Raw genomic sequence first — 8,617 nt, forward strand, 5'->3', positions numbered from 1 at the left:
TCTTAGGAGGAAGTTTCACACTTTGGGAAAAGAGAGAGACTCATTCAGTCACATTTACAAACAAATACTGAAAATTAAACTACTGTTTCACAAAGAGGTGCCTATGGTTAATGAAAGTTCATGAAGATTTTACTTGTCTGGCTCAGTAATTTGAAATGTGCATTTGGGCATGAGTCTGTGTGCATTGTCCCACACCTAGGCAGAGGCAGTGACAGGGAAGAGTGGAGGCTCTGGAGCCTTGACATAGAATTTGAGCCCTGGTTCTGCCACCACCTATCTGAGATTCTAACTGTATGTTTGTGTGCATGTATGTGTTGTCTGCACATGCATGTATGTGGGCATAGAGTCTATTAAAACCAGTTTTAAGTGTCAGCATTTAGAAATGACATTAATAGCAGTGATAATAATCAAACAATTATAATGACAGTAACTTAAGAACCAAGGACAGAGTGTCAGTGTCCCTTGTCTTTTTTCCTGACTTCCCTCTCTTCTGATTTCCTCCTACGTGATTACTCATTGTCAGCTTCTTATCTGCTTATTGGCTGTTATGTCTTTCACTCAGAAGGTCATAAAAACAAATGCTCATATGATCCAAGTAAGTAACACAAATCTTTGAAATCTCCTGTATAAGAATCAGGGATTTGATGAGGGCAGTGGTGAACAAGAACACTGTTTCTCACACTTGGTGGTGAAGGACCAGCTTATTATTTCATGGACCTATACCTGTCCATGTTCCAGAGGATGCTTGTCAAATAAGACATGCATCGTTGCAATGAAACAAAATACGATAGAAGGAATGTAAAACTAATGTTCTCCCATGTAAACTATCACATAACTCACAATAAGAACTTAAAAAAAAAAAAAAAGAACCATTTGTACTAAATGAACAAGTCCAAGTGGCACCAAAGTCATTGGCAAATCCCCCTTCCCCAAAAAAACTCCTGGAATTGATGGAATACAAATGGAAATCTTTCAACCAACTGATGCAGCACTGGAGGTATTCACTCATCTATGCCAAGATACTTGGAAGACAGTTATCTGGCCAACTGATTGGAAGAAGTGTCCATTCCCTAGAGAGGCAACTAAAAAAATCATTGAATAGTATCATTAATATCTCATGCAGGTAAAATTTTGCTAAAGGAAACTCAAAAACAGCTACAACAGTACATGAACAGAGAACTACTAGAATTTCAAGCTGGATTCATAAAAGGATGTGGAACGAGGACGTCATTGCTGATGTCAGATGGATCCTGGCTGAAAGCAGAGAATACCAGAAATATGTTTACTTGTTCTTTATTGACTATGCAAAGGCTTTGACTATGTAGATCATGACAAGCTATGGACAACACTGTGAGGCACGGGTATTCCAGAACACTTACTTGTACTCATGATAAACTTGTACATAGACCAAGAGGCAGTCCTTCGAACAGAACAGGAAGATACTGATGGTTTACAATCAGGAAAGATGTGCACTATGGTAGTATTTCCCACCATTCTTATTCAATCTGTATCCTGAGCAAACAATCCGAGAAACTGAATTATATGCAGAATGTGGCATCAGGATTGGAGAAAGACTTATTAGCAACCTGCCATATGCAGATGATACAGTTTTGCTTGCTGGAAGAGAAGAGGACTTACAATACTTATTGATGAAGATCAAAGACCACAGTCTTCAGTATAGATTTCACCTCAATGTAAAGAAAACAAAAATCTTCACCACGAAATCAATAAATAAGACCTTGATAAATGGAGAAAAGATTGAAATTGTCAAAGTAATCATTTTGTTTGGATTCACAATTAACATTTAAGCAAGCAGCAGCCAATAAATCAAACAACGTATAGCATTAGGCAAATCTGCTGTGCAAGGCATTTAAAAAATGTTCAAGAACAAAAATGTCACTTTGAGGACTAAGGTGCACCTGACCCACGCCATGGTATTTTCAATAGCCTCATATGCAAAGTTGGACAATGAATAAGGAAGACCACAGAAGAACTGATGCATTTGAATTGTGGTGTTCAGAAGAATACTGAAAGTACCATGGACTGCCAGAAGAACAAACAAATCTGTGTTGGAAGAAGTACAACCAGAATGCTCCTTAGAAGTCTCTCATACTTCAGATATATTATCAAGAGGGACCAATCCTTGGAGAAGTACATCATGCTTGGTAAAGTGAAGGGTCAGCAAAAAAGAAGACATCCCCGCCCCCCACGAGATGGATTAATCAGTACAGTGGCAGCCGCAAAGTGCTCAAGTGTAACAACAAATGCGAGGATGGCACAAGACCAGACAGTGTTTCATTCTGTTGAGGATAGGGTCGCTGGCACCTAACAACAACAACAACAACTAGCAACACAAAGAGATAAAGAAGAACCTAAAGCAGGCTGCAAAGATGAGCATGTGCAAGATCACCAGGTAAAGGAAGAACTTGGAGAACCAATGGAGCTGTTTCTCATAACAGACAGCATTGATGTAGGAGTACTGCTACCGGTGGAGGTCATTCTGGATTCTGAGGGGGAGCAGGAGCGTGGGTCCACGGTTAGATGATGTGTTCATGCTGACTTTCAGGAGGTCCCAAGGCACAGTGCAGCGATTGTTGAATTCCCCTTTACATGGAAGACAGAACAAAACCATGCTCTACGTTAGCTGGAGTGCTCCAGCCAGCACAGCCACCAGCAGTAGCATGATCAGGATAACGTAATACCAGAAGACATCCCACCATGGTTTTAAGATGTGATAAGATGGCTGGGAATCTGCTAAATGCTTTAGCTCTGTTAGTGTAATCATGACTTTCACTTGTAGGAATCCAGAAATATAATAAAAAATAAATCAAGTAACTTGAATATGCTTCAATCAGGAGGTCTACACCTTTTGAAATTTCTTAGACACACCATCTCTGTGTTTGTCTTCATTTTTGTGTCTTTTCAAAATGGTTTGTACAATTCTCATCAAGATGTCTTTTGAGTCTAACATCTTCGTTCCTATATCTTGCATACTGGGTACTCTATCCCTGTCTGGGAGTATACATTTGGAAAGAAGCGTTGATCCTTCTGCTGTGGGGCTGGAAGAGAGACAGATGCCAGCCACACCTATGAATGATGGTCAACTGGAAACGCCGCAATTAGTTTCTATTTGAAATATTCCTGCACCACTCCAGCCCTGGGGGCTGGCGCTGCCCAGGGTTTGTGCCTTGCACCACTTAGGTAAGCAGGAGGCAGCCCCAATGCCCACACTTTTCCGGCTGCTGGCCACTGCAGGCTCCGCACAAGACGTTTTTAAAGTGTTGAAGAGCAAAGATGTTAGCTTGAAGACTAAGGTGCGCCTGACCCAAGCCATGGTATTTTCAATAATTTCATATGCATGCGAAAGCTGGACACTGAATATGGAAGACCATAGAAGAATTGATGCTTTTGAGTTATGGTGTTGGAGGAGGATATTGAAAGTGCCATTGGCTGCCAAAAAGAACCAATAGATCCGTTTTGGAAGAAGTGCAGCCAGAGTGCTCCTTGAAGGCCAGGATGGCCAAACTTCATCTCTCATTCTTCAGATATATTATCAGGAGGAACCAGTTGCTAGAGAAGGATATCATGTTTAGTAAGATGGAGGGTCAGAGAAAAAAGAGGAAGACCCCCAGCGAGATGGATTGGCAAAGTGGCAGGCAGCATCAATGGGCTCAAGCGTGGCAACAATTGTGAGGTTGGCCCAGGATCAGGCAGTGGTTTGTTCTGCTGTGCCTAACATCACTATGAGTTGGTACTGACTCTACTATGGCACCTAACAACAACAACATAAACCAGAATCAACTCAGTAAGAGTGGGTTTGGTTTGATTTTTAACCCAATTTGGGGTCTATTGATACATATAGACTCAGTTTAAATACACACTTTTTATTATTTTCCTAAACAATAAATATCAATTTGGTGTGTGATAGTCTCCCCACTGCTGGACAGTGGGTAATCCTGATGATCTATATAGTCCCTTGTCTAGGTCTAGTCAGTTATTCTGCTATGAGTAGGAGAGCAAGTGGGAGTTAAGAGGAAGGTGGACCATAGGGCAGTAGGAGAACATCAGAGAACAGAGGTGCTGACAGCAGAGAGGAGGTGGTGAACACCCATCAGGGACAAGTGCAGACTCCTCAAACCAGGCTATTTTTATGCAAGTTCTCCTAGCTGCATGGGTCACTGAGCTTTGACATCATCAGTTCGCAGATTCCCATAAACCTATTTTAAAAGACCTCATTTCAGAAACTGATACCAACATACACAAATTCAACCAAATGACTGAACAGAAGGAGCTTATGCAGAAATATTCATAATCCAGAGACTGAAACTATTGTTTCACTACAAGTACATAGACTTTAAGGGAAACTAGTACAAGAATCTTCAGAGACAAAGTGGCCTTGGAAAACAGGCTTATAATGTCCTGCAAACATTTCAGATCTTCCTCCTCTACTCTTCTTCAACATGGCTTTCAAATTAACTGTTTTTATTTAACTGTTTCTTTTTAAGCCTTTCTTTATATGTAGTCTTCTTCTTAGGCAAAAGTTTTATGTGGATTTACAAGAAAAAAACTGGCTTTTTGTACAATTGGACCCAACTTTAGGATAGTATGAAACTTTGCCTTCCCTCATAGTTCTCTCTCAAAAGGTTTTCAGAATGGGGTAATAGCTGATGAGTTTTGAGGACTCATATGGTTTGAAAATAATTTGGTGGACATAATTAAGGAGACACTGGATTCTTTAAGAGGGCACTGGATTATTTTCCTGGAATAGACCACACACCAAAGTGTTCCTCAGCTAATAGTGCCTAATGTTCCATGCACTTCTAATCACAAAACTGAGTTTGAGAGGGTCACTTTAGACTTGGAAACAGTATACACTTCTTATCAAAGCATAAATGAGGCAGAAAGGTTCCACAGAGTTTCTTCCTGGCAGGCACACACTAAGTGTTCTGTCCAAGCACCCTCTCTTAGATGACAATGAGTTCTGATGCAGAGGGAGTGATTCCTGTCCAACAGCAAAGAAAAACTAATAGCCCAATTTTACTGAGTGATCAGTTAGGAGATTGAACAACCTAGATTTCTCTCTTCCAGTCCTTCAAACTCTGAGCAGATCTTTAGGGTAAAGAGAGGGATAAGCTGATCCCAGAATATGACCTTGTCATTGCTGGACACTGGAGACATAAATGGACATCTCAGCATACCAGAATGGCCTCCTGACTATAACGAAGGAAAATATTCCTGTTCAAGAAAGACTTTACTGCCCCACACAAAATGAGCATTTGGAAAGAAAAGAGGAAACAAAACAGAATTTAGATAGTTGTGGTTAGACAAATAACTTCAGGATTATTTGGCACGACTCTTTAGAAGACTCAGAGGGCCTGAAGAATGCAGCAGATTATGGGAAGATGGAAATGAACAGACATTCTTTTAGAACAGTCTATTACCAAATTTTCACTTGTTTTCTTGGAACTGATATCTTAAGAGAGGTCATCCTCTGTGACACTAGAGAGCAAGGAAGTGTCCTAAGTCACAGACAAGATAAATGTGGGGACTAAAAATATCTAATTCTCTTATATCCATTAGGCTGTCCTTACTAACAAAGTCTAATTCTAATTCTAAACCAGCAAAAGATGGGCAATGAATGATCTGTTGTTGGAGTGCTTACAGGGACCTCACAAAGTCCCAGCTTCATAATAGAACTTGGATGTACCCATGATAGGTCTGGCAGGTAGAATAAATAAGTGAAGCCAAATGAAGTATTGAGTAGCAAGTGATGGAGACTTGAGTAAGCTAGCAAGAGGATACCATGTTCAAAAGGACAGCCTTTCCTTGGCATTAATGTCTGCAGTAATGCCCCAAAAAGGGTCAGTGTTGTCTCAAGTGAGACCGTAAATCTTAAGCTTTTCTATTAAGTCTTATCATATTGGTAACTATTCTTTAAAAACACACAATATTCAGGCTGAAAATAATATATCTACTGGCTGGATTCTCTCCATGGACTTCTGTTTTATTATCTCTGACCTAGAAAAATAATCTATAGTATAAAATGAAACCCTAACTCTTCTGTCAGTTTGTGGCACTGTGGTAGCTTGTGTGTTGCTGTGATGCTGGAAGCTTTGCCACCAGGGCTTCAAATGCCAGTAGGGTCACTCATGGTGGACAGGTTTCAGAGGAGCTTCCAGACTAAGACAGACTAGGAAGAACCTGGAGATTCACTTCTAAAAATAATCGGCCTGGGCCACGGGGCCAGAGCCCCTGATGGTGTCCAGCTGCGCTTAAGTGTGGCCTGTGCTGCCTGTCTCCACAAGCCTCACCACCCCCCCCCCCGCCAAGAAACAGGCTCAGGCCAGGGGCAGCAAAAAAGGCAGAACAGAATAAGAAGAAGATCATCAAAGACAAAACTTTTGGTCTAAAGAATAAGAAAGGAGCAAAGCAACAGAAGCTTACCAAAGCTGTCACCCATCAAGTTATATTTGGTCAGCAAAATCCACGTCAGGTAGCACAAAGTGCAGCAGAAAAGAAAGAGGACAAGAAGAAGGAATTGCAGAAGTTAAACAAACCCTTCAAACCTGTAGTTGCTGCTCAAAAAATAAGTAAAAGTGCAGATCCCAAATCTGTGGTATGTGCATTCATCAAGCAAGGACAGTATACTAAAGGAGATGAGTGTAAGTTCTCTGGTGACTTGGCTCTGGAGAGAAAATGTGAGAAGTGAAGTGTTTACATTGATGTAAAAGATGAAGAACTTGAAAAAGATACCATAGATAATTGGGATGAGAAAAAACTGGAAGAAGTAGTGAACAAGAAGCACAGTGAGGCGGAAAAGAAAAAACCAAAAACTCAAATAGTGTGCAAGCATTTCCTTGAAGCTATTGAGCACAATAAGTATGGCTGGTTTGGGGGTATGCCATAGAAGGTGCTCTGGTAGCGTAGTGGTTACAAATTGGGCTGTGAACCTCATGGTAAGGTGTTTGAAACTACCAGCTGTTCCATGGGAGAAAGATAAGGCTTTCTGCTCCTGTAAAGATTTACAGCCTCGGAAACCCTGTACAGGGTCACTATGAGTCGGAACCGACTCCATGGTACATAGCAACAACAACAATAGAGGGGGCGGTGTGTGCATGTATCGTCATGCACGTCCTTCTGGATCTGTGTTGAAAAAAGATAAAAAGAAAGAAGATGAAATTTCATTAGAGGACCTCGTTGAAAGAGAGCGTTCTGTCCTAGGTCCAAAATCACTCTAGAATCTTTTCTTGCATGGAAAAAAAGGTAAAGACAAGAAAAGATTGATAAACTTGACCAAGATATAGAAAGAAGGAAAGCAGACTTCAAAGCATGAAAAGCGCTAGTGATCAGTGGTCGTGAGGCATTTGAATTTCGTCCTGAGATGGTTAATGACGATGATGAGGAAGCAGATGATACCTGTTACACCCAAGGAACAGGTGGTGATGAGGTGGATGATTCTGTGAGCATAAAGGTCATAGATTGAAGCCAGTACATTCCACGAACTATAGATGAGAGAGGTATTACAGTAGCCAGTCTTGAAAGATTCAGCACAGATACTTCAGAAAAAGATGAAAACAAATTAAGTGAAGCTTACGGAGGTAGGACAGAAAATGAGGAAAGCAGTGATCTGGAAGAGGACAATTTAGAGGAAGAACAGTAAAATGGAGCTCTTGATGCTGTTCCTGTTGATGAAAATCTTTTCACAGGGGAAGATTTGGATGAACTAGAAGAAGCATTAAACACACTTGATTTAGAAGAATGACACTAAACAAGTTAATGAACAGATGATGTCAGCTCAGCATGAGATGAAATTGACTACATTAAGTTTTTTTCCACCTAGAATTCTTCAACAAGATATGTTTTTTCCATGCTGATTCTGGAGGCCTTTCCCACTCCAAAAAAGGAATGTTCTTCCTATGTCTTTGCTTTTTTTTTTACTTTGACTACATCTCATAGTAAGTTTAGAGGGGTGGTGGTGGTGGTTATGTGCAGTGGAGTCAGTTCCGACTCATAGCGACCCTGTACAGGGCTTCTGAGTCTATAAATCTTTACGGGAGCAGGAAGCCTCATCTTTCTCCCACGGAACATCTGGTAGTTTTGAACTGCTGATCTTGAGGTTCGCAGCCCGATTCGTAACCACTACGCAACCAGAGCTCCTTAAGTTCAGAGTAGTTCATGGTAAATTGAAATGTAATGATCATTTCAGAAAATGATAGATTGTTGTAAGTGTCCACTGAAGTAGGAAGTGTAACTGCTTTTCCAACTTTTGATTTTTATTGATCAGGCAAAACATAAATTCAGATATGAGACATTCTTCATTTAATGCAGTTTTTTCTGAGTGACTTTATTTTCTTTGTATTTATTTATATATTAAAAAGATGGCCTAAATTGGGTGGGGGACCTATAAAGGCAAGAAGTGACTGGCTTACAAGGTTTCAAGAGGGAGCTTAGTTAAGAGTGTGGGGGGAAAAAAAGAGTCCCCAGTGAATAGTTATCATCTTGTCTAGATGGGTCTGGTGAAAGGAGATGGGGATAAGATTCATAAGATTCAGTAGTGAATAACTGTTATCATGACTAATCGCGACTGTCACAATTGTAAAGGTAGAAGTTTTGTAAC

At 40.6% G+C, this 8,617-nt stretch overlaps 1 pseudogene; it reads left to right on the top strand.

Annotated features, from left to right (window-relative positions):
* Positions 1–2,437: 2,437 nt before the first annotated feature.
* Positions 2,438–7,762, top strand: LOC102837656 (annotated as a pseudogene).
* Positions 7,763–8,617: the final 855 nt, after the last annotated feature.

The sequence above is a fragment of the Chrysochloris asiatica genome, unplaced genomic scaffold (genome assembly GCF_000296735.1).
Source record: "Chrysochloris asiatica unplaced genomic scaffold, ChrAsi1.0 scaffold00197, whole genome shotgun sequence".
Lineage (NCBI taxonomy): Eukaryota > Metazoa > Chordata > Mammalia > Afrosoricida > Chrysochloridae > Chrysochloris > Chrysochloris asiatica.